Here is a 23,531-nt window from a genome sequence, read left to right as displayed (position 1 = left end):
ACCTAAGCAGACTTCCTACCCCACTACTCCCCCTCTGGCCTCAAAATATGGAATGTAGTAAAATGTAATAAAGTAACTTTTTTGGTTTCTATACGTGATTAAAACTAAGAGCGAAATCCCAAGGTGCCAGAAATAAGGGAGCCAGATTCAGAGCAGTTAGTAGGAGATGAAACCCAGGGGGAGTTCAGACCGGGCAGGCCTGATAGCTCTGCTACCCGCCGGATGGGTGTGCAGTGGGGAGGAGCAGGCCAGCATGAGGCGGGCTAGACCCCATCTACCTGCATAAAGCTCCTGCTTAAGATCAGAAACTGCTGAGAGAAGAAAGACAAAAATTCTGCCATTGGCTTGGACAAGCACCAGAGAAGCTTGCCATTCACCAAGGTTATGGTTGGAAAAAGGATTAGCTGGTGGAAGTCAGAGCCCAGGATTATGCCATCCATGTGCACAGGGCCCAAACTTTGACTTTCCATGTGATGAGGGGAGCCCAAGAAGAGAAACTAAGTAGTGAAACCTGCCAGGCCAGACAGAAGCAAACACAATGCCTTCCGGCGGGGCCGCCTTTGAACCTGTGTGTCCCACAGAAGGCAGCAGCTGCCAGAGGAGCATTCTCAGGAAAGATGATGACACAGAGAATGAGTCTCAGAGGCCACAAATGAGACTTCTGGCACCCCTAGAACTAGGACAAAAACTGAATAATCCAAAGGCACTTTAAATGAGTATTATCATTAAATGGGTTTTTTGAGGTGTGTGTATTTATTGATCACCTCAAATTTCTCTTTTTGTTTATGGTCTCTGCCACCCAAATGCCAGCGTTCTGAGGGCAGCCCACTGCTGTCTTGCAGCCAGTGGCAGGCACTGAATTATTGTTTGCTTGAGGAATGAAAGGGCCTCGAATACATCTGCTCTCTACACGCCAGAGAGCAGCCCATACCAGGCCAATGGCATCATCAGCAAACGCTGAGAAATAATGTTCTCATGTGCCCCTTACCATGGGTTCATCATTAAAACTTTTTGATGGAAAATTTCAAACATATGCAATAGAGCAAATAAAGAAGTTCCATGTGCCCATCACCCGGCCCCGACAATTATAAATGCATCATCAGTCTTCCTTCATAAAAGGAATTGTTTTTCAAGTTCAAAGAGAGAGGAAGAAAAGATGTCATAAGGCAAGAACGAAACCTTGTGGAAAAAGAGAAATCAAATGAAAAGATAACCATAGTGAAAGCAGAGAAATATAAACTATAATCACTAAGATTTCAAATCCTCAACTTGATGGACAGTTGAACAGAAGATTAGGCACAGCTCAACAAATAATTAAACTAGAAAACATCTCTGAAGAAATCACCCCGAATGTAGTACAAGGGGCAAAAATATGGAAAACACAGGAGACGAATGAAAGAGGCATGTAGGCTAGAACACTATGTTTCAAAGAAGCAAATGGTGGTAGTGGAGAAGGCAATGAGTTTTCCAAAATTGGAGACAGAAGTTCTGAAAAGTGAAAGAACACTCTGGACCTTTAGGAGAAGCCATACGAATAAATACATGTACTCACAGGCTTGTAACCCTAAAGACAAAGAGAAAATCCTAAACTGTGCCAGAGTCACAACTACAAATTAATAGACATATGCATCACAGGCAAACCCAGCCCCACTGACACCAACTGCATTCTCTTGTTCCATCTCAGCAAAATTGATTTTTGCTCCAAACAATATGTCAGAAGAGACAAACAAACAAACGGCAACAAAAACACACTTCTTTTCAGCCCTGCTCATATTGTGGAGTGGCCACGGGACAAGATTCTAGTCAGTGGGACAGATGCAGAGGCTGGGACTTCCGGAAATTCCGTTTCTTTCCTGACACAGGCATTGCCCTTTCATATAATACTCGTGGGTCCATGCCAGGTTTCTAACTGGTTGCTCCTGCGAAGAGAATGAAAGACCAGGGAAGGGAAAAAACAAAGATTCAACTTTGAATTTTATTCGTAATTTCTGTGTCTTTTGTGACGTATGGATCTGGAGCAGACCTGGCAGGTTCCTGACATACGCTGATTCTGAGTGGTAACTACAAGAGTGTTTGCTGAAATTTTATCTATACAGTTATGATTTTTTTTAACCTTTATAAGATTAAAACCAAAGGAAAGAAAAAAAATCCCAATAAAAGACCAGGGCCCCTGAGAACAGGAAGGGGGAAGCTGTTGGGACTGGAGGCAGGTCCCCCCTTGGGGTCTCGGGAGGTGAGGGCTGAGGAAGATACAGGATCTCCGCTGACCTTCCTCAGGCTTCTTCCTCCTCTCCCCCGGAGCTCATACTCCCTCATGACTTTGCACACCCAGGTTCAACCGCAACACTGCCGCAGCCCCCATTGGTGCAAACTCACCCTCACGCCCCCCGGATAACCGGCACAGTCTCTGTTTCCCAACTGTAAAGTCCTGAGCTACGGCTCTGACTTGGCTAGCTCATCTTCTCAGTGCACAAGTTACAGAGGCACAGCCTTCTCTCAGCCACAAGTCACGGAGCCCTGAACAAGCCATAAGCTGGCCTCTTTGAAATCACCTATTTGATTCTGGTCCACTCAGCTGTGACCCGGCTGGGCTGCCCTGGAGCAGGTCCAGGGAGTGGTACCTGCAGGCGAGTGGGGACATAATGGTCATTCTCCAAGTGTGAGTCTCATGCTCACACTGTTCCCTCTTCCTGGGACACACTTCCCTGTGGGGCAACATGCTCGTCTTCAGGAGGGAGACTAAAGGCCTCTAGAGAGCCAGCCCGGCCCTTCTGGGCAGCAGCAGCAGCACCCTCGGCCCTCTGCCACAGGCGCTTCGCACCTACTCCGGAGAGCACGCGGCTTACGCCTGGAAGCGTAACGATCTGTTTACTCGTGCGTCTCCTTACCAGCCTGTGAGCTTCTCGAGGATGCAGACAGTATCTTAGCTGTCTTTGTGTGCCCAGGCCTAGTGCTGTCCCTGCAACGTGGAGCCACTCAATACATGGCCCTCCCTTGATCTGTGAGCCTAGCCCTCTGCATAATCTCTGTCACCATCTAGTAAGCACTCTATAGAAGGCCCATAACACGCATAGTTCACAGAGTCAGGGGACTTTGAGTCCAGCTTCCTCATCTTACAGATAAAGAAACTGAGACCCTGGCAGGTGAGGGAAGTTGACACGGTCACGTGCCTGGGGAGTGGGAGCACCAGGGTGGGAAGGAGGGCTCCTCTCTCCTCATCAATCAGGCAGGAGTCCATTCCCAAAGGGCAGTGCCGGAGACGACCCCCGCCGACCCCTTAGGCTCCAGTGAGCCATAAGGACGGGGCATCCCTCTGTGTTCCAGCATGCTCAAGGCAGCTTCAGGACTGTAAACGTCCCTAGGATCCCCACCGCTCCACAGTATCAGTCCTCTAGTTCTTTACTGAGCCACCCTCAAAGCACACCGGGTCCTCCCTGCCAAAGGACCAGGCACCCCACGCTTTGAAGTTTATATCTGAGGCCCTCTCTGGCCATCAGTGACACGGGCAGAGAAAGGACAGATGGGTTCTCCACGGCCCTGCCACAATGACTCCAGTTTGTGACTCTGGTCTGCCTGGCAGCCTGCTCCACTGTGTTGGAGCGGGGCCATGCCTGCACAGGAAGTTCTGTGTATCACTCTGCGCCGCGGGCAGGAACCCTGCAAAGCCCTTCCTATGACTGATAAACAGTGTTTGGTTTGGATCAAGAGGAAAAATAAGGCGCTCAGGATAATAGAGGCGGATGGGGAAAACACACGGGACTCCAAAATGAGAGCAGAAGAAGATTATTGCTTTGAACCCCTGATGTGACAACTCCTCCAGGAACAATGAGCATTGGAGCGGAAACGGTGACATTGGGAAAGCAAGCTTCCTTCCACCCAGCTGCCGTCAAAGCGGAGGGCCACGGGGCGGGGATGGCGGGCGCTGTGTTATGGCTGCGGGAGGACAAACAGTGCGGGTCAAGAAAGTCAGGCACCATCAAAGGAGAAGATCTTAGGGCTCAGACGACTTCAGGCAGGGTTGCCCCCAGGGAAAGGTGTTCCCTTGTGTCTACTGATGACATGAGACGTCTGAAAAAAAGAAAGAGGCAGATGATTAGGCTGCGGCTCCCAACCGTTGCATCCCTCTTTATCCAAAGAGGCGTCACATTCTCTGTCCTTGTTACGCTGCTTCGGGTGGGTGGAGGGTCGGGGGTGAGCCCCTCCACCAGGACCGTGTGCGAAGAGACATCCATGTTTGACTAACTATGGGAGATTTTGTTTGCTGAGCAAGGGATTCAAGTGGAGGGAGAAAGCAAAGTCATTCAGGTCGCTCGGAGGGAGTTTTTAGAGGCAGGTTGAAGGGGCGAGTAAGAGAAATCATGGCTGGTGAGAGGGAGAAAGTTGAAGGGGAATAGAAGAAACTCTTGGTGGGAAATCTAATCAGCTCTGAGGTACGAGCTGAGATTTTTCTCCCCCCTCTCTCCAGGAAACGTCACTAAGGCTTTCCGTGAAACCCACGTTTCTTCCTCAGGCGCTATGGATGGACTTGTTTTCTGGAATGCTGATTTTGGACTCAGGTGGGTGTGAGGCGACAGCTGAGTTCGCCGCGGCCCGCCCCAGCCAGGTCACACTTTTAAATAAATTGTTTCTGTGGAACTTCACATGCCAAGGTCTCAGGCTTGCACAAAAGTGCCAACTTGGCAGGAATAAAGGGAAATGATTTCTTCCCTTATCTCCACTCCCAGAGCTCTGCAACTGTAGTTAAAGTTAGATAGTTTATTAGTAATTTAAGGCAGTACAGCACTTATTGAGAAATGCCGTGCTTTGTTTTTGACTCTGGCAGACCCATTAGGGAAGAATGGAGCTGTAAAAAGAGGAGTTGCTGGGCAGGGCTCAGAGCGAAAAACCAAAATAGATTCTGTGTCCCCAAGGGCCAGGCCCACTGAGGATAAGTAACGAACCCAGGTTGTCCCAGAGTAGATGTGGGTAAAGTCCGGGAAGTTCAAGGGCTGAAGAGAGGAGGGGCTGATAGCGAAGGGGGAGGAACGGAACGGGGCACGGTACAGACGTGGCTCCTGAGAGCAGGGATCAGAGCTGGCTGGAGAGCTAGGCTGGAGCCCACGTGGATGGGATGGAGTGTGGGACCAGCGAGGCCTCGGGAGCTGGCACAGCTGGATGGGCCAGATTATGCCACACTAACAAGTACACCCTGAAACTCCAAGGCCTCGCGCAACATACAATGTGAGTCCCGTTGCTGCAGGTTATCGGCTTTCTTGGGCAGTTAGCCCCCACGTGGTGACCGAAGGACTCAGGCTGCTTCTATCTTGTAGCTATGCCTTCTAGAACACACGACTTCCAAGATCACTGCAGAAGGGGAAAGAGAGGATGGATCTGTACTGCCCGGTATGGGAGCCACTAGCCGCATGTGGCTGTTTAAGTTTAAATCAATTAAAATCAAAGAAAATTTAAAATCCAGGTCCGCAGTCCCACAAGGCTAGTGGCCACCATAATGGACGGTGTAGATACGGGATGTTTCCATCATGGCAAAAAGTTCTGTTGCACAGAGCCGGTATAGGGGATCCCATGGGGGCTCTGTGGCCACTCTGGGAGGTGACCCACATCTCTTCTGCCACATGCCATGGGCTGGAACCAGTCCTTTAACCCCAACCTCACTGTTACACAAGCTGGGATGTACTTGCGTGGAGGAGAAAGTGGGAGTAGTGTCTAGTCTGTCCCACAGAGGCTGGCTGGGACTGCCCACCCCACGTGGATTAACAGAGCAGGGGCCGAAGGGTGAGTCCTCTCCAGTTTCTTGTACCACCCGAAGGTGGAGTGGGAGCAGGGGACAGGGAGAGAGGGGGAGAGAAAGCACTGAAAAGGACTGATGCTGAATTTTTCCCCAAGCTTGCTGAGTAGGAAATTAAGTCAGATTTTATCTGATTTAGAAAAATAAAGAAATCGAGCGTTTTTTCCACTTCAACTCCTCTTGGGCAACTTTTATCTGTTACGTGGTCCCGCCTGTGGAAGAGAATGAGGAACAACAAACACGTTCCTAAAGGTCAGTGCCGGATGCCCAGGCACGGGCCACACACCATGCATTCCTCCGCCGCCCGGAACACCCTGTCCTTTCTGCCTCGGAAGTGATGTGGATTGAGGAGCAAGGCTCAGACTTTAAAATCCAGTAGGTCTGAGCTCCATTCCTGGAGCCGAAGTCTGGGTACCCCGAGCAGGACTGGGACGAGTGGGGCCTGGGCAGCCACACGCGGAGCCCGCACTGTGACGGGAGGAGCGCAGAGGGTGCCCACTGGGGCGCAGAACCACGCCTCGGGGCACAGGGGCAGCAAGACCCTAGAGGGAAAGCAGGTGAGGATGTCAGAAGCGGGAAGATGACGGAAAATGCAGGCAGCACGGTGCAAGGCAGGTGAGAGCAAAGGGCTCGCGCTGAATCCTGCGTGCCTTGGAGGACAGGCTCCCACGCTGCCGGCCAGGAGGATGCAGGAGCCCAGGCCCCGGCAGACCCTCGACCTCTCCACGTCCGTTTTCCCGTCTTCCCCTGTGGAGATGATCGTTCGGGCCTCCGGTGGTTGCAGTGAAGATTAAAGGGCACCTCCCAGCTTTTCTTTCAGTCTTCCTTACTGTTGGTCTGTATTCTGCCCTATCTTTTAAGACCTAGGGAAAACCCTGCCTCCTCGTGAAGCTGGTGCCGTTTTCCTCTCAGACGTTCTTCAGATTATTATGAATTTCATAAAATTACAGTCTGGTTTTAATTCTCATACAATTATCTCGCTACGTGGACATTTATTATCATTTTCTGCACTACTTTTTCTTGAGTGTGCGTGTATATATATATAGTTTCTCTAATTAGAATAAAAGAATAAGTAGGGAGATCTCGCAGAGTAGATTTACAGTAAGGCCTCAATGAGCTATCTTGCTAATTTGGAGAGACTAAGGGCCCTCACTGGCGGTGTGAGGTCTATTTTGGTCTGTGTATAATTCGCATGAGTTTTTATTGATAACTCAGCCATTACTGTGGGTCGTTATGTTAAAGAAACCCAGTTCAAAAAGCACAGGAAGTTATTCTTCTGAAAGAATGAATCTCAACAAAACTATGGTTTGTCTCTAGAATGTTGTGGATAATTCTGCCTAAAGCACCCAGAAGGACATTTAACAGAAAGTCCAGAGAGGGACAAGCAAGCAAAAGATCTGGTCTGTGGAGGAAGTGCTTCCACGCAGGGTTGGATTCCTCCGCCTGGAAAGCAGGGGCTGTGAGACGGGAATGAAGATGACGGGGAAGAGCTCGGCTCTGTCACAAAATCTCGAAGCACTAAGCTGAAGGACAGAGACCTGTAGAGTTTGAGGGAGGTCCATCTTGGTGACAAATAGAAGGAAATACTATTTAGTACACTAGGTTGTGAACATATGGAGCCAGTTATGCTGATGATGTCAGGGGAAATTATAAATAGAACCAAAATGAGTTCAGAGAAATTCGTGCATAATAAACCTCACTAATAGGGTCTTAAGGGAAAGTTGGGAATATTCTGTAGGCATTGCTAGTCCTTTGAGAACACTGTCATATAGGAAAACTATGACAGTCCCTCATCAGACGTCTCCCAGCACTGTGTCAGAGACAAACGTGGATATGGGCATCACTGGCTTAACACTCTATGGTATTCATTAGGTTCTTATCTCTTTCTGCCTTGGAGTCAAGAGCCTTGGGGCTTGTCTACACTGAATGGGATTAAGTGAGTTTAGAGGCAATGGGAGAGTTGATTGAAAAAATGGTTTACGTTTCCAGGAGAAAAGATATTTTATCAATACTAAATAATTTGTAAACACAGACAACCTTCCCCATTCCAAATCACCCAGATGAATCAGTCGTGGCATTTCTTCAACCCCCAAAGCAGTACATATGGCCTCAATGTGTGCCGTTAGATGTGTATTGCTGCCAACCCCTAGAAACTGATCTTGCCGCTGAGACAGGAGTCAGTCTGTTTTAAGCCACATTCAAGTAGAAAATGTGTGAGAGAAAGGAAGCAGACAGGGCCTGCTGTCCTAAACATAAAGAGAAGAACTGACCTGACTAGAGACAGGAAGGGTTGCAACTGAGAGGGGCTTTAGATGGTCCAGGGTAGACCTGCCCCTCAGTTTGTGGCTCAGGACAGAGGTCTGAAGAGGGGCCATGGCTGTCAGAGGACAGGGCGGGGTGTGGAGGTGGGGCCACAGCCGCCTCTTGCCTCCCATCCAGGCCTCCCCAGACTAAACTATTTTCATGCTGTGAGGATTAGCTCGTCTGAGTCCGGGGTGAAGGATTGTGTATATTGATGCTTGAAATTGAGGCTGAAATGACTCCAGGAGTTTGTTGGAAATACCAGCATTAAATAAAAAGGTGTAGGTTTAAAAACAATTCGAAGAAAGTTTGGTCGTTCCTGCATTTGGAGCAAGCGTTCAAGGAGATCTTGGAAAGCAGATGACTGATCAAGATGATGGATAATAATACTTGCCTTAAGAAAGCAAAAGATGCTTTCTGCTCCCCTCCCCACAAAGGAAGGCTTTTCCCCATAGGGAGAGCACTGGGGCACTAGCACGAGTCCTCCACTCTGACTTGTTAACCTCTTCTATTCTCACCGACAGTAGAGTTCTCACTGTCACAATCTTTCCCCGCTTTGTGCTCAAGGAGGATATGGAGGAACCTTGCACAAGATTGGCAGATCATTTGTCTGTTATTTTTCAAATCTGGCACTCACGATTGACATGTGATAAGGACCAGCCCAAACACCTCCACTAGGGAACCCCTTGCCAATATGGTGCCATTTCAGTCTTGTTTGACCTTGACCTACAGTAAGAACTACATCTTCTGTCACGACCCCAGGACACACCCATACACACAACTAAAATACAGATTTCATAAATAGTTCTTAGCCTCACCGCATGAGAGCCACTTGGTTATTTTCTATTCTAATTAGTCATTTCTGTGAATGCTAGTCACCACACTCAATGTTTTTATTACCCACCAATGGTTCATGACCTGTAGTGTGACAATCCTTAGCATGAGAAGAATGCATACCATTGGCTCACTCTTCACACACACTGTGTTCTGGTGGGCTACTCAGAGCCTCCAGGCTCGCCCAGAACTGAGTCGCCAGTTGCATCTGATAGATAATGGTAGCCCACTTTTGTCCACTGCAGCTGCCAACGGGGCTTCCCTCTGGGCTCCCTCTCCTTACAGGAACCCCCAAAGGCAGCACTTTCACCCCACCTGTGCTCCTGGTTGGAGTGATGAAATAGACCGAGGAACCGTCCTGTGACCGTCAGTGACCACTTCCAGATCTGAGGTCGGGAAAACATTCGCTCTTTGTTTCTCTGTGGGTTTTAAATCTTTCCATTTTGGAAATAATGTAAAAATCAAGTTTGCAAATGTCATGAAATAACTTGCAGACACGCGGACATAATCAAGTTGTACCCAAAGCATAGCCTCATGCCAGTTGATAGATTTAGTTGCAGGACAGATGCATAAAAATATTAGACAGACAGTCAGGTAGGCAGACAATGAGATGGTTATATATGACAAAACCTCAATTAACTTACACACAACTAATAAAAACTCTTAAATAATTATGTTGTTATTTATGCACTCACTTTTCTTGAAAACAAATAAATGAGAACAAAAGCTGGCAACAGAATTTTAAAATATCTGCAGTACCTTACAGTTCATATCCACCCCAATTTCCAATGTCTCCCACACTCACAGTGCGTCCGATAAGAATGAATATTCATAACAGAGGAATGAAAGATGCTGAGTCCTCGAGTGAATTAGTGAAAACCAGAAGCAATAAACTGATACTTTCCAGAAAGATTTTATTTTTTTCCTTTTTCTCCCCAAAGCCCCCCGGTACATAGTTGTATATTCTTCGTTGTGGGTCCTTCTAGTTGTGACGTGTGGGACGCTGCCTCAGCGTGGTTTGACGAGCAGTACCATGTCCGCGCCCAGGACTCGAACCAACGAAACACTGGGCCACCTGCAGCAGAGCGCGCGAACTTAACCATTCGGCCACGGGGCCAGCCCCTAGAAAGATTTTTTTAACAATGACTGAACCAGAGGAGATTTGATCTAGTTAAGCAGAAAACTGAATTTAAAAGTGTTCCATCCATTGAAAGAAGAGGCAGAAGAGAAGTAGCATTTACAAAGAAACTACTAAGTGATAGTTTCGCAGTTAGCACCCACAGCTGCCTAGTGAGTTGTGGCTAATTTTCCCATCCTGAAGATAGCGAACGAGGACTCGGGGCTCAGCTCTCACCATCAGTCAGTGGCAAGAATAAAACAACAGTTACTGGGCTCAAAGCCCAAGCAAGAAGTTGAACTACGCCGCAGAACCTCCACAAGGAGAGTTTACTCAGGCTTCGCTGTGTCTTTAGTTTCCATGTGCTGATGAATTTTACTCCATAAATTAAAACTTCTGCTCCTTTCATGGTGATGATATAAAATAAATCCAAATTCTGGATCCCCAACCAAAATGTCATTGAGGGCCCTTGTGTCCTCACCCTCTGTTGATAGCAAACTGTGCGTCCCCTGTGGGACCCTCCTGGTGCTGGCCTCTCTGCCCTGCTTTTGCTGGGTCCACGGGCCACTCCAGCCTCCAGCGTCCATGGCGCCCACCCTTCCCGTGCAGACTTACATCCTCAGAGTTCCCCAGAGGCCTGCACCTGGGCCAGGTAGGCCAGGCCCTCAGTTACCTCCCGCAGTTCTCGTATCTGAATTCAGTCTCTCTTTCCCACTAACGGATCCCTCAGGGAAGGGGGTTCGTAATGACTAAAGGTAAATGAGGGTTGGAGCACATTTAAGATGCTCATAACAGGACCATGATCATTCTGGACCGAATAACACCTGTGTGGCCACTATTCAATTCTCTCCAACTCAGTGTGCTGCAGCAAAAGCTGGCCTCGCCTCTGCACAAGATTGGGCAAGGACATCGCTGGGCTGGCTCCTCCCTGAGCAAGCTCAGGACTCAGCTCCCCACGTGGATGGTCAACTCTCTCTAGAAAGACACTTTATTTAAAACCCTATTGGTGTGCTGGTTCTGTGAATTCTACTTAATTCAAACGCTGGACAAACTTCTCTGGCATGGCACAGGTGAATCTCCAGGTCATGCTCGAAATGCAGTGCTTGCCGCGCTCTCCCCTCCGAGACCAGGTGAACTTGAAAGGCATCAGCATAGGCCAGCTTCCTCAGAGGTTTCTAAACCCCCGCCTTTCCCGTCAGGACTGCTGACAAAAGGCAAGACCCTCCAGAAAGGTGCAGACGGAGGTGTAGACCCGGCTCCCGGAGAGCCAGGGGCAATTCTGAGGATCACTGGCCTCTAGGGCCCAGGCCTCGCCCCCGAGGGAGGGGGCAGACGGCGCGGTTTGGGATCCTGTTCCTTTAATGTTCCTGTTGACTGAGGCTTTCCTATCTTTTCATTTTCATACTGAAAAGATTCGTTTTGAATGCTGCAGTTTCAGGTTGAAAATATAAGGAGAACCTTCATGAGTTTGGAATGAAATGCAGTAGGTCGCATTGGCGGGCTTCCCCTCGGGGACCTCGCAAAGGGAGCCTTGAGGGAGGACGCCGGCGGCGGCACCTTCTGAGGCTGTGGCCACCGGGCACCCTGCGGCACGCTGCTGTGGATTCTAATTTTCCAGTTCTTTTCTGAGAAAAGCTGCTTGCCTTTTTGTCTCATAATCACAGGGAAGGGGAGACACGCCGTGGGAAAGAGCAGCGTCTGGTGCTCCTAAGTAATTACTCAGAATGAAAGGTTTGCCGGCAGATAAGTAGCACTCGGGGAAAAAGGGAGGTCAAGAAGAGGCCAAAAAGAGAAAAACCGCAATTTCTCTAGATGCTACCAAAAGAAAGCCAGACAAGTGTTTAGTTTGGGCATTGTGGGTGCCCAAACAACCAGGTAAAGCATTTAAAGTCCAGCTAAAATAACTATTTTGAATTTGCAATGCTGAACTGTCGGGCATTTTCCGCCCCCAGAAACCTCACAATAATGAAAGTCTATCTCTGGGCCACAGAGATACGTTGGAGATTTCTTTGACAACATCTTTTTGGAGATTTTCATGATGGAAAGTAAACTGTGCCCCATTGCTTCAAAAATGCTGATTTCATAAATTCCCCATTTTTTGGTATGACTCCCAGATACAACTTCACATATTTCCTGTTCTTAAAGAAAAGTCTGAATTTACAGCACAGCCAACTGAAATTTATGGTCTTCATTCATGGGTGTCTTTGGCCAAAAGGAGACCAGCCCTGCAGAGAAGGCCAGGCCGGGCTCCACTTTGGGGAAGGCGGTTCCCAGAGGCCCCCACAGCATCATGGTACAATTAGAGGGCAGCAAAGGTTCCTGCCCTCTGGCTTTCTAGGTCTTGCCATACAGTTATTTGACTTGCCTCGTGTCATTCCTGAAAGAGAGGACAATTCCGTCTTGGTGAGAGGAAGTGGAGACGGAGGGAACCGTTCTCTTCATGGGAATGACGTTGTCACTATTCTTGCAGGGATGACACTTGTGACCTTGAAGACAAGTGATTAAGAGTTTTGTTCATTTTCAAGCTCTTAATGCCCCCTTTCCAAGTGGTCAGAAACAAAACGTTGGTATCGTTAATACATTAGAAAAGGAGTGGAAAATCATCAGTTCTCTGCAAATATAGTCCTCCTTTCCTCTCCCCAAGTTCGCGTGATAGATGCCGCGACTCCTGGCTCACTTGACTGGGATCCCCTTCAGAGGGCATTTCCAAGCAAGCAGGTTACCGCTGGTCCTTGCCCTAAAGAGCACTCTTTACCTGAGCAGCTGTGTCAGGCCCCTGCTGCTGCGAAGGGCCCTCGGGAACTGGAGAGCAGGAAGGGGGTGTTGCTGTCAAAGTCACTAGTCTTCCACCTGCAGTCAATTCTGCTGCCGACTTAGGGGACCCGTGCGAGCCCCTGGGTAGCCCCAATCTGCAGGAGGGAGTTACCTCCGACCCTCGGACAGGTCCCTCCTGCCCTGGAAAACCCAGCACTCCCTCTTTGTCTCCCATTCCCCATCAAGAACCGCCCTTGCTGAGGCCAACTCGCCTCCCCCGCTTGGAGGAGAAAGAAGTGAACAACTTTTTCTATAGGGCATGACGGAGGAGGGCAGAAACATTTTGCCACTTACATCCTGTATACCACTTGGATCAAATCTTGAAATTATTTCCTTGGCATTCAAAGAACAGAATCTTAGCTCCTCCATCCACCATAGTTTTTGAAAGACGTATCAGAGATGTAGCCAAAGTTTCATCACTTTGCTAAATTCCTAAGCTACACTTCTCAGTTACAGGAGACGGTTTTAAAATTGGTGCAGGAGAGTTTCACCATTTTATTTCTATCATGTATATAAATATCTGTTTATTTATATCAATATACAGATGCCATCAATATAGATTATTTGCGTTAGCAATACACTCTAGTCTCTGAAAATCAGAGCAGTTCTACACTAGCAAAGCTGGAAATGTTCTAGGAGGGCAAAAGGATAACAGTGAAGGTGAACCAGCCTGAGAATCTTGCTTGCTCCAGGGGCTGGAGAAATCCGCAGGCTCTGGGCACGGAGGGCTGAAGGGTCGATGCTCCAATGTTCACGATGCTCCACGCCACACAATGGAGACTCTGCAGGTTTGTGCCCATGCAGGAGGCAGGGCTTGCTAAGAAAAGACTGAACATCCCTCGATGGCTAAGGAAAAGGAGAAGACAGAAGCTGGTCGCAGATGCCGCAGAGAGGACTCCGCTGAAAAAAGACTAACAGTCCCACGACCCAGAGAACTTCAATCTGAGGGACAAGCTGAGGCCGCAGCCCCAGGGGCTCTGCTTTCATTGGTCTTGGGGGGGACCCAGGCCCCCGCATTTGTGGAAAGTTCCCCAGGTGACTCCAACGTGCAGCAGGTTGAGAACTTCTGGTTTAGAGCATAAGTAGTAAATCAAATACAGTTCCCACCGTGGTGTGACTCCGTCATTTTAACAAATCCTTCTGCTGCCTTCAAAGGGCCCTGAGTTCCTCATTCTTAATAAGAGAAAATCAAATACAAACTATCCCGAGTTACCATTCCTCACTTATCAGATTGATGAGAGTCCAAAGATTTGACAACGCATCCTGTGGGGAGTTGTGGAAAAATGAGGCTCTCACATACCAAGGGTGGTAAGAACTATACAAGCCCACGGAGGGTGGTTGGCAATATCCAGTAAAACTCCAAGTGCATTTACTCTCTGACCTGGCAATTCTACTTCTGGGAGTTTATCCCACAAGAGGAAAATTGCATACATACAAACTGACACATTTACCAAGTGACTCATTGCAGCGTTGTTTATAATAACAGAAGACTGGAAACAACCCAGGTACCCATCTACAGGAGCCGAGGCAAATAAACTGTGATACCGCTACACAGGGGAATACTACGCAGCTGTGAAAATCAATGAGAACACAGTCTAAAGAGAGATGTGGAAAGATCTCAGAGACTTAAGTGAAAAAGGGACGGTGTGGGAGGGTGGGCAGTGGGTGAAATGGGTGAAGGAGGTCAAAAGGTACAAACTTCCAGTTATCAAATAAAGTCGTAGGGATGGGGACTATGGCTAACAATACTCTATTGGATAATTAAAAGTTGCTAAGAGAGTAGATCTTAAAAGTTCTCATTACAGGAAAAATTTGTAACTGTTTGTACTGAGGGATGTTGAGTAGAACTTCTAAAAATCATTTCACAACATATGCAAATATTGAATCATTATGTTGTATCCCTAAAGCTAATGTAATGTTATATGTCAATTATATCTCAACAAAAAAAGTAAAAATAAATTTTCAAAAGGAAAGGTGCAGACAATATACTAAGAATTGGGGGAGGGCAAGAACATATTTGCTCACATTTACATAAAGAAACACTGGCATAATATACAAGAAGCGAATAAAAGAGGTTACTTAGAGGGAGGAAGTAATGAGGTGGCAGAGAGCAGGGTGGGAGGGAAGAGGAGTGGAGGCAGACTTCTCGATCTATACTTTTTTATCCTTGACTTTTGGATCACATGACTATATTGCCCCTTCCAAAAATCAAACAAAAAAAAAAAATCCTGAGTTACACACAACCACACACACACAGGGTGACCAGATATAGACATCTACACTGGACTAGTCTTACTTGATGATTAGCGTCACGATTCTGGTACCCAGAAAGCACAAAATCAATTCCCCTTCAGATCTTTGCTAACAAAGATTTTCTTCTTTTTTGGGTTGGTGAGCTCTAAGTCAAGAGTTTAAAAAATTGGAATAGAATTATTAGCATTCATAAGATGCTTAAGAGTTGAAGAAATTTAGAAATAAATCATCCTACTCATTTCTCTTTTAGATAAGGACGCTGACGTTCAGAAAGATTCGGTCACTTGCCCAAGGACCCACCATCAGAGGCAGAGGCTGCTCTGGAAGCCAACCCTCCTGCCCTAGGTCACCACTCTGGGTTCACTCCTAGGTCCCCCAGCAAACCGAAGACGGACTCTAAGACGGCCCTCAAAACGTTGTTAGCTCTAGACTAGAGACCCTTTTAAGGAGACATGAAGCAAGGAACTGAAATAGTTTTAGCCTGGAGATGGAAAACAAGGAGAAATTTAATAAAAGTGAATCTTATATCATGTCTAATAAGTTAGAAAGGCAGCAGCTGTTCTCAATCTTTAGTGAAGAGGGAACTAAAATTTATGCCACTACACGAGGCATGAGATCAAAAGAGGAAATTCCTAATCTGGTCATAGACAAAGATATCATCAAAGAAGGCTGTGATGTTGCCTTCACTGGAGGTCTTTAAGGAGCAATTTTTCTTTCCCTTTGTAGTTCTTCCTAAATTACGTCTCACTTAGCACATCTCTACAGTTTGAGAAGAAGCTCAGCTCACCTGAGACACCGGTACCCACGTCATCGACCAAATCCTGATTGTAAAGGCTGTGTGCGCACCTTCAGCCCTTAAGTGGAGAGAGGTAGTGTCCTGTGCTAAGAGCAGCTCCCCACCAATCTTTGATGTGGGGGCATGTGGTTGGAGTGCAGAGTGTAGCAGACTGCGTGGTGGTGAAGAGTGTGCGCTCTGAGATCACACTGCCTGCTCCACTCTCAGTTCTACCACTCGTTAGTTGTCAACCTGACAAGTGACCAAAGCTCTCTGTAAAATGTGGATATCCTACTCCACTTAGCACACTGCTTGGCACACTGTAGGCTTTCAAGAAATGTGTTTTGTGGCAGAGCCTTCTGTATTCTTCTTCCTTCTTGGCGCACAGCTAGACTGTCCCAGCATCTCTGGTGCCTTGGCAGGTTGCACTGACTGAGTTCAGACCAGTGGGAAGTAGGAGGAAGTGACGTGTGAAGCCATTTAAGACTTCCTGCACATCTTCCTTCCTGCTCTTTCCCCTTCCATCTCGATACAGATGAACATGGAGACCTTGGAAGCCAGTAGTTGAAAATGGTGGTGCCATAAGAGGAAAAGAGCCGGGGTTTGAATCATTGCTTAGAGAAGAGCTATTCACTGACCAGGAGAACCTGTTCAGCAGTTTTACATGAGAGACAAGCAAACTTCATTCCATTGAGCCACTGGTGTCTCAGGCTGGAAGGTCACAGCGACTAGCATCATCACAACTTGTCTAGAGAACCATTAACGACAGTGAACTTGGGGGCGACTTCTTTGGTCTAGCATGAATTGATGTTTCTTTCCATGCTCTAGCTGGACACTGAAACCACTGGCCATTCTCCACACGACATCAGCCTTGGTGAGGTGGCAGGAGGTACCCCATGCAGCACAGGAAAACTTTCCCTGCCTATGAGTAAATATTTGCTGAGAGAACGAATGACCTTCATGCCAACTCTTATAGACACGAAAGGCTACCTTCTGTGTTACATACTTTACTCATACTAAATACTAACTTGAATCAGATAGTATTTGTTTCTGTGTGAGCCATTTCTTATATAAAACTTTTTGGCACTGGATATTATTTAATTAACATGAAACAATATGCATCAGCATTGACAAAGAAGTTGGTATATTAAGCTGAAAATTTCCCCTTTCCCTAGCTGCAAAATTCCTGATCATTGAGTGTCCTCCACCTCTGAAGCAGTGGCTGAAGATGAGAGCACAACTTCCATTCGACTCCTCTGCCACATGCCTTCTTCATGATCATATGGCAGTCCCATGGGAAACCACGTTGGTCACTCTCTGCCATGCTCTTCCGGGGTGCTCCAGCAGCTTACATGTCATGAGCCTTTTTCAGCTTCATGCCTGCTTTTGTCTTAATGTTCCACATGTGAATCGCATGCTGAGCAGCGCTGCTGGGCTGGGGAATCTTTGTCCTAACCCCTTGAAGTCCATCTCTTTCTCAAGCATGTCGTGCTCTGTTTCCTGTCAGTAGCAGAATTGCTTTTAACTTCCTGTGAAACACATTTTTCTCAGACAAATTCAAAGGCATCCCTCCACGCCCTCTCTTGATGGTTATGAAAATAACTGGATGCTGAGATGGATGGATGCTGGTCTTTATCAGAGCACTAGAAACCTCAGAATCTTTGAGAGCCTTGGAGACGAGGCTTCAGGAGTCCAGAATCCAGATCAGGTGGCCTTCCGGATGGTCAGTGGTGCTCCCCGACCAACATTCCAAGGAGTCACATTGAGAAAGTTATACTACGCAAGCAAAAGCTAAACCTTTCAGACCACTTTCTCATAAATAGTTATTAAAAAGAAATCAAATAACAGAAGATTTATGCAACATTTGCCTTTTCCATTTAGAAAATCTGAAAAGTCTAATTAGAAACTTAGTTCAATCAGGTTTTATCAACATCTTGAGTTTGAGATAATATTTTCATGGAAAATACAATTTTTCTTTATTTTTTCTTTTCTCTGATGATCATGGACATTTTGCCTGACTTTACCTGGCTATAGACATTGCCTGCTTCACACCATTGATGACTAGTCTGTGATTGGCTGAGAGAGTATGTGCCTAGTCTGTGATCGGCTGAAAGAGTATGTGCCTTGTCTGTGATTGGCTGAGAGAGTATGTGCCTTGTCTGTGATTGGCTGAGAGAGTATGTGCCTTGTCTGTGATTGGCTGAGAGAGTATGTGCATGGGCTTTCTTAAAAGAAGCAGCATTTGAGGTCAGGATGACAGCATTTGTTCGCTCAGGCAGCAAGCCCAGCCAATTGGCAATGACCCTTTGACAATAAAATATTAATAGGAAGAAACAGTCTTTTTATCATCTAAGGTACGTGTGGCAGATTCACTGAGGAACTTTCTTCACTCCCTTATTCATTCATACCACGTGGAATACATTAGATTCCATCTGCTTCTAACCCTGTAGGGAGAAATCATGGTGGCTCTTATCCAGCGCGTCTTGGCAGGCTCCAGCTATACATTGTTATTTGATTAAGGATTTGGCATATGAGCTAAGGTAAGCCTTTTTATGGTGTTATCCAGAATGGACTTCCTAGTAAATGACATAGTCCTCAAAGAATTTTTCCAGAGAGGCTGTCATACGGCTTTTCTGTGGGGAGAGATTTTGCGTGTAGCCTGCTTATTTTGTAGACCTGGTAGGAAACCGCTAGCCACTCCAGCATTTCTTAAAGTGGGACTTGGACCGCCTGGCTGCGAGGGTGGGAAAATCCGCAGAGGTTCTCTAAGAGCCGGAGAGCTATCTGGTGGGAGTCGGTGTCGGGAGCCACAGATTGTAGAAGAATGAATAGGAAGAAGCTGAAATTCCATATCTTCTGGGCCCTCCTCCTTCTTCCCCATTCTGCCCAGATTTTAGAATTGGCTGCAATGATGAGAGGAAGAATAGAGGGGAAATGATCCAAACAGCTGTCGGCCGTGGCAAGGTTGGAAGAAGAGCTAAGGAGCCTTTTGGGAAGTGGAGGGCTGTCGAGTGATGAGAGATGTGTGGAGTCACAGGGTTCTGCCCAAAAGGACCCAGGGAATTGTAAGGACTCCGCCTGTTCAAGAGGCCATCAAGTCACTCGAGGAGACTGAGTCAGCCCCACGCGGTCAGGCGCACTCCCCCTGGAGAGCTTACTGCCGGGAGGAAACCGGTGCCGCTCTCCTGAGCAAGTCACTTGAAGAGGTGGAGCCAGAAGACCGACTGCAATCTTGGCCTGAAACTCAAACCAACTGGCTCCATTTCCTTTCCAAATCCACTTTCACTGCACATCACCCAAAATATTTCCTCCAGTTCAGCAAGACAAGAGCTCCCAGAAGTTAGGCACTAGAGATATTGGAAGCTATCTGTAGGGCCAGGGGTTAATTTCCCTTCTGCAAATGAAGACGCCGTGGCGCTGCCTGGGAAGAGTTTCACCTGGGACAGCAGAGCTGTCTCAAGCATTTCAGACTGCCGGGTTCCAAATGGAGGAGCTGCACTCCCCAGACTATAAGAACTTTCCAGGCGGAGTTTTGCAAAGTCCCAGCTCCCTGGTCAGTGTGGTCAGAAACACCCTCATCTACCAAGGGAAGGAGGTGCCCCTCCCCCAGGCTCTGGAGTCCCCAAGGCTCCCTGTGGTCCAGGCTGCAGGCAGGTGCTCCACCAACAGGGACTCCGAGCGGCCGGGAGAGCAGCTGCTCGTCTTGCTTCTCACTCCGTAGGAGCTGGAGACATAAACGACACAGCATTTGAAATGCTCTAGGAACTTTTTTTTAGTTTTTGAAATTATTTTTTCTCTTTTAGCTCCATCTCCCTGAGCTCCACTTACCCTACACGCTGAAAGAGAAGTGAGAGAGGGCAAGTTCATTTTCCGAAGTTGTGTTTATAAATTTCTATCCTTGAACAACGATGTTTTAAAAGTTAGGGCGGATGATTCAACCTTCCAAAATCTCTACTCTCACGTCAACTCTATTTTTAGAGCCACATTGGAGTATCTGGTGGTGAGAAAGAATATTTGAAATGAGGGATTTCTCAGAAACCAGGCTGTGTGGTCAAACCAGCCTCTGCTTCTCGTAGCAGTGAGCGCCCACCTCAGTCAGCTCTGGTGTGTGGAACAGGACTCTGTCTGCACCTGTCTGGAAGGCTCCTACATGCTTCCCTCCGACTCTCTGTGCATCTCTCTCTGGCTTCCTGCCGTCACCTTCACCGACTCTGGTCCCTGGAGCGATTGAAAACACAGGCTTGGGGGTCATGCGGGTTCCACCACTGACCAGCCAGTGGCTTGGTGCATGTTGCCTAAATTCTCTAACTTTTGCTCTCCTGCTTCATAGTAAATGCTCTGTAAATCTTAGCCATTATTAATTTCAGTCTTTCTGCAGATTCTGAACCGAATGAGAAGTAGGTGCAGGAATCAGATACAGATCCAAAAATCAGATGATTGTAAGCAAAGCTGAGATGGAGATCAAGGCAAAGTTTCCAACCGCTTTTTCTTAAGCTGAGCCTTGGAAGTGCACTCAAGGGGAGAGTTAGGGCTGCAGAGCGACCACTGCCTAGCAGCCACATGGACACCTGTGGCCTGCAAAGCACCTTGTCGAGGAGAGACTGCCCAGGAGCCCAACTGAGTGCAGTGGGCCGGGTCCCCCCAGGTTTGTTCACCACCTGGAAGCAGAGGTGATGGGGGAAGGCAGGCAGGTTCCAGGTGAGACAGAGAGAGCGAGGCTGTGCATGAGAGAACACTCATCTTGTGGGTGAGCAGGACCACAGGAGGAGAAGAGGATGCTCCTTCTCCAGTGCGTGGCCGTGTGTTTATTACTGTTCTCCTCTTTGGCTGAGGGTAACTCCACGATGACCCTTCTTAGCAAAGAGAGCCTTTAGCTCCCTTCAGATAGCTACAAAAACCCCCAGGGATGAGCGCTCAGGAAGGGAGTGGACAGCGGAAACTGTCGTTAGGAGGTTGTCCCCTTGGACACACATGGCGTTTGCCAGCCTGGGCCTCCTTTCTCCCCACCCCTTCTCTCTTTCTCCACATCCCCCTTTCCAAAGGGTCCTTTTATCTCATTTGGCGTCTCTGAGCCCCTAAATTTCACTCTGAATAACTTGCTCTTTTTCCCTTGGTTGATTTTTCCCTTTCAAAACAAAAAGTCCTTCAAGTGACTGCACTCCCACCAGAAGAAATATTCCCAAGTGCTCTCAGCTCTGAAAAACAGAAAATGCTCCAAAATACAACCCATTGTTAGGCTGCCGAGAGCTTCTGCCGGGGGTGGGAAGTGGGGAAGTGAGGGCAGGCAAGGGCAGTGGGGCTCCTTCAAAGGCCTCTCCATCTGGACAGGGCAGTGCGTGGGGTGTTTGGAAAACGCTGGGCACAGGAAATGTGAGTTCTTAAAAAACAAACAAACAAACAACAAAAGAAAACGTCATTGTTATCCAAAAGTGATCTGAGTGGAACCACATGTGTCTTCTGGGGGAACAGAGCCCTGGGCTTGTTCTTTTTGCACCCGCCGAGCCGCCCCACCCTGAACTCGAAGCAGGCTGATCTGGGCAGACCCCCGCTGCAGACTTCCTGGGCCAACTCCCAGCTTTGTCCTTCTCACCAGGGCTCCCTCCCTTTCTGTGAAACCCCCTCACAACATAAGCTGTTTGATCAGCTCCTTCACCAACCTGTAGATGAGTGACGGCCCTCTTGGGCGAGGCTACAATCTCATCCAGTAAAGATTTCAGGCAGAAGTGGGGTTTGGGACGAGAGAAGAAGGAGCCAAAGTATGGGACTCGGCCACCAGGCTGTGTTCAGGGAGCCCTGAAATGTCCTCTGCAAAGCCAGTCTCCTTTAGAATGTGGTATGAACCTGGAGGGGCTTTGGTCTGAGGACCTGCTTTCTGCAGTGTTCTCCATTTCCCGGTCCAAGCTGCCTCTGTGACAACTTGTATTTGGGGAAAAAAAAGTAAAAAGTTAACTTTTAACTTTGGTGCCTGGGCCTGGGGGTCCTGGCTTATTGCTGCCTTTTACCACGGGAATGTTAGGATCATAGAGCCTTAGAGCTAGAAGATGACCATGGAGCTTACTCAGGCCAGCCTTTCCATCTTTCAGACAAGGAAGTACAGTCTGACTCTCAGGGACAAGTGGCCCTGGCCCCCTGACTCCCCCAGGCGCCTCTCTCCCTGGCCACACCTCTCACTGCAGCTGTCCTTGGTTTGTGCTACGTTCAGTTCTGTCGGTAACGTCTGTAGCATTGTAATGGTGCCTGTGGGTCTCCCCTGATAAAGTGTGATGTCACCCATGCCCTCTGCACACAGTGTGTGCTTAATAAATACGTTTTGACTGACAGGCACTACAACCTGTAGAAAACTCACCTGATGTCCCACTAGGCCAGACATGCCCTTCTTGGGTGATCTTCCTTCCAAACCCCTAAAAGCGTCCTGCGATGCTCTCCAGATATTCCTTGGAAGAAGCCAGGAGGACCGAGCTCCAGGGGGGAACAGAAGCTAGAAGGCGCCAGCCTTGCGAGCCTGAGGCCTCAGAGCTGTCTTTGCACAGAGTTGCCTCAAGCCAAATGAGAGTTTCTGGAATTTGGACACACGACACAGACTCAACATTGTTGATCGGATGGGGTGTCAACATAGTTCATGGAAAAAATATTTCAAGGAAAAGAGCATTTGCCAATTTCCCTGAGTGATAAACAAGCCAACAGAAATTAAACAGGGGACCCCAGGGGTACTTGCCAGTAAGCTGGAGTCAGGTCAGCCGTTCCTCCCCGGTACCTGCTCTTACTCTGTGCCATAAGGATGCACTCATCCGGAGGGAGGGCTGACAGCGCAAGGTTTCCAAAGGGAGAGCTGCACGGAGTTTAACCTTTTTTAGGGAGCTTTTTAAAAAACCTAGGCTACTAACAGCTCATAAGGAATTGTGAGATCTTCAAAAGCACGGAGTGCAGTGCCTCAGCAAAGGCCTGTCCTTGCTGGGGGATCGCTTCTATCAGAGAGCTTCCAGGCAGCCCATCCTCAGAACCGGCTAGAGAAGCCCACTCTAAGGAGCCAGAAGCCTAGGTCTGGTCAAAAGTCGTCCACCTTCTGTCACTTGAGGGTGACTCACCTGTGGGTCCCGTGTTTTCTCATCCGTGAAATAAAATCTGCCCTGTGCATCTCATGGGGCTACCGTGAAGATTGGATGGGATGGCTCACGTGAACACGTTCAAAAATGAGGGAGCGTAACAAAAATGTCAGGAATATGATTATAACTGGACCTCAGATTTAAAAAAATAATGAAAGTAATGCTCTTCTTACATGAAAAAGTACTAAACTCTCTTTAAGGGTAGGGCTCCTCTCCTCCACCCCCCACCCCCCCCCCACTCCCCCACCCCCCACCACTCCCCCACCCCCCACCAGCCACTCTAGGGATTTTATTTATTTTATTTTTTCTTTCTTTCTTTTTCTTTTTTTTTCCCGGAGGAAGATTAGCCCTGTGCTAACTACTGCCAGTCCTCCTGTTTTTTGCTGAGGAATCGTGGCCCTGAGCTAACATCCGTGCCCATCTTCCTCCACTTTATATGTGGGACGTCTACCACAGCATGGCCTGCCAAGCGGTGCCGTGTCCGCACCCGGGATCCGAACCGAGGAACCCCAGGCCGCACAGAAGCGGAACATGCGCACTTAACCGCTG

At 48.0% G+C, this 23,531-nt stretch overlaps 1 long non-coding RNA gene across 1 annotated transcript; it reads right to left on the bottom strand.

Moving 5' to 3' along the window:
- Positions 1 to 3,767: 3,767 nt before the first annotated feature.
- On the bottom strand, positions 3,768 to 22,410 carry LOC138915319 (uncharacterized). The gene is made up of 2 exons (XR_011421124.1): positions 22,226 to 22,410; positions 3,768 to 4,068 (listed from the first exon to the last, which is right to left on the bottom strand). It is a non-coding gene; the product is annotated as an uncharacterized lncRNA (long non-coding RNA).
- Between the last annotated feature and the right edge of the window lie 1,121 nt (positions 22,411 to 23,531).

Source organism: Equus caballus, chromosome 8 (genome assembly GCF_041296265.1).
Source record: "Equus caballus isolate H_3958 breed thoroughbred chromosome 8, TB-T2T, whole genome shotgun sequence".
NCBI lineage: Eukaryota > Metazoa > Chordata > Mammalia > Perissodactyla > Equidae > Equus > Equus caballus.
Note: the sequence above shows the minus strand (reverse complement) of the source record. Positions and strands in the feature narration are given on the sequence as shown.